Genomic DNA, 243 nt, shown 5'->3' on the forward strand with positions numbered 1-243 from the left:
AGTGGGTACACAAGCATAGCAAGGCTCCACCACTCTCACTGTACCCATCCGAGCTCTGAGCTCCTGGGCGGGTACACAAGCATAGCAAGGCTCCATCTCTTTAGTTCTAAAATTGGAAGGTTGATGCTTCACACACTTCATATAATTCAAGCTGCCTAAAAACATTCCTACCTAGTCTGTAATAAATAGCTAATAAAGAACAGGGAAGAGGAAGAAAGATATAGAAGCTAGGAAAGTGGGGGG

General features: G+C 44.4%; 1 long non-coding RNA gene across 3 annotated transcripts in view; it reads left to right on the forward strand.

Annotated features, from left to right (window-relative positions):
• The window catches only part of LOC116079623, a 79180-nt gene that overhangs the window by 50763 nt on the left and 28174 nt on the right, over positions 1-243 (forward strand). The window lies entirely within an intron of this gene.

The sequence above is a fragment of the Mastomys coucha genome, unplaced genomic scaffold (genome assembly GCF_008632895.1).
Source record: "Mastomys coucha isolate ucsf_1 unplaced genomic scaffold, UCSF_Mcou_1 pScaffold6, whole genome shotgun sequence".
Classification (NCBI taxonomy): domain Eukaryota; kingdom Metazoa; phylum Chordata; class Mammalia; order Rodentia; family Muridae; genus Mastomys; species Mastomys coucha.